Genomic DNA, 2,324 nt, shown 5'->3' on the forward strand with positions numbered 1-2,324 from the left:
AAAAAAGAATTTTTATTTGATAAGATTTAAAAGGAGATGTTAGAATCATAGAAAAATTTTAACAATATTCATGATGACTATAATTTTGGAATGACTAATGAAAAAAATAGAGCCATATTGAATTTTTTATTTTATTATTGTTAATATTTTATTTAAGAAAAGAGATAAGAAAATTATCACTTATAAAAATGAATTAAATAAATCACAAATTGATTATTCTTTTATGAAAAAATAGATCGTCGAGATTATAAGTATTGTAAGATCATTCCAATTAAAAAATTTAAGTACCCAATATTGATTATTGATTATGAATATTAAAATGATAGATTGAAAAATAAAAAATATAACAAAATATTATCATAGAATTAGATGGAGACACTTAAAAGACAAATATAATTATTTTTGTCAATCAGAAAGAACGAAAATCAGGCGGCTAAAATAGGAGTTTTCTATAATTAGGAGCTTCCTTATTTAAATTATTTTTAATGTCTTTGTTTTGATTTATTATCATGTAAGCTGAATATTTAGATTAGGAATATGTATTATTAAGTTACCTAAAATAGACTATGTACTTTATTATGTACCTAAAATAGATTGTACTGACTATTATTTATAGCAATGAAAACAATGAAAAAATGCATTTAGTCTATTTTTCTCAAAACTTTGACATGGTATCGGAGTCAAATTTTTGTCATAACCACCGATACTCGTTGGAGAACCGTCAAGCCTCTTCCCGCCGGTTTTCTTGGGGGACGGGAAAGGAGGAACTATTTCTTTGTCTTGATTCTCGCTCGTCTGCTCGTCGTCTCATTATTTCTTTGCTTGCATCGACTTCGTTCTACTTCAACTTCCACTTCGGCTCGGTCAGTCTTGACAGTCTCTCCTTCATTCGAACTCCACCCACAGTGGCTCCCGCCTTTGACATGGTATCAGAGACCTAGCCTATCGCCACCACCTCCCACACTACCTCCTGCTCGATCCGTGGATCTTCTTCGGTGTCGTCCTCGAAATCACGAAGCAGTCCCGATTATGGCTCGAGATTACGAAGCAGGAAGTGCGTCATCCTAGAAGCTTCGTGATTAGGGCCTGAGATCGTGAAGCAGCAGCGACACGATGAGCAAGATCGAGATCGGCGTCCTAGCGAAGCAGTTCGGACAAGGCAATCGTGGTTGGAGCTAACAAAGTAGACTTCAGCTTCAAAGAGGGAGGCAGGAGAAACTTAGTGGTCTTCGTATGTAGCAGTCTGGTCATCGCAGCACAAGGAGGTGGGCCCGGATCGACCTTATGGCTCAGAAGTGAGGAAAGCATCGGAGCATGTCTTCATTTTCGGAGTTACAATCGACGACAGGGAGGCAGAGGATCGAAGGCTTCGTCTGCTTCGGATCTCCTTCGCTAGCCATCGCTGCTTCGGATCTCCTTCGCTAACCATTGCTACTTCTGCGGCATCTTCGACAACTTCTTCCGCTTCGGCTTTGTCCGCTTCAACTTTGGCTTCTTATTCGTACTCAAGGATTGAAGGCTTCGACACTCCTTCCAGGACCGATGGCTTTGGCTTCGGCAAATCCTAGATCTCGGCTTCGGCATCTTGGCTTTAGCACTTTTGGCGTGAAGATCATGGAACAAATCGTACTCATCGTTGCAGGAAGAATCAATAGTATTTGGATCGTATAACAGAACGTGAATCCCTTTTGTAGGCTATGATCGGTAATATTAGGACCGTATTATAGGACGCAGATCCTAGTTGTAGGCTATGATTGGTAGCATTAGGATAGTGTAACTGGATCCTATTTGTGGGCTATGATCGATAGCATTTGGATCGTGTAACTGGATACTTCTTGTTAGCTATGGTCGGTAGCATTTAAATCGTGTAACTGGACGCGAATCATTCTTGTGGCTATGATTCAAATTTCTAGACAACAACGATAGAGGATTTATAGCTTTTATTTGCTCAAATCATATTAGGTTCAGGAGTTGTCACTGAGGCTTCGGCACACTCAGCTCCGACACCATCGATTTCGATACTCACGGCTTGAAGATTGTTGGTTCAGCAAAGTTTCTTGTTGCCAAATGAATAATTTTTTATCAGTCAGCATCAATTTGAGGGGGTGTCAATCAGGAATGACGAAAATCAGACAGCTAAATTAGGAGTTTTATATAATTAGGTGCTTCCTTATTTAAATTATTTTCAATATCTTTATTTTGATTTATTTTCCTTTTAGTTGAATATTTAGATTAAGAATATGTATTATTAAGTTACATAAAATAGATTATGCACTTTATTATGTACCTAAAATAGATTTATAGCAATGAAAGCTAAGGAAAAA

This window comes from Phalaenopsis equestris, unplaced genomic scaffold (assembly GCF_001263595.1).
Source record: "Phalaenopsis equestris unplaced genomic scaffold, ASM126359v1 Scaffold000002, whole genome shotgun sequence".
Classification (NCBI taxonomy): Eukaryota; Viridiplantae; Streptophyta; class Magnoliopsida; order Asparagales; family Orchidaceae; genus Phalaenopsis; species Phalaenopsis equestris.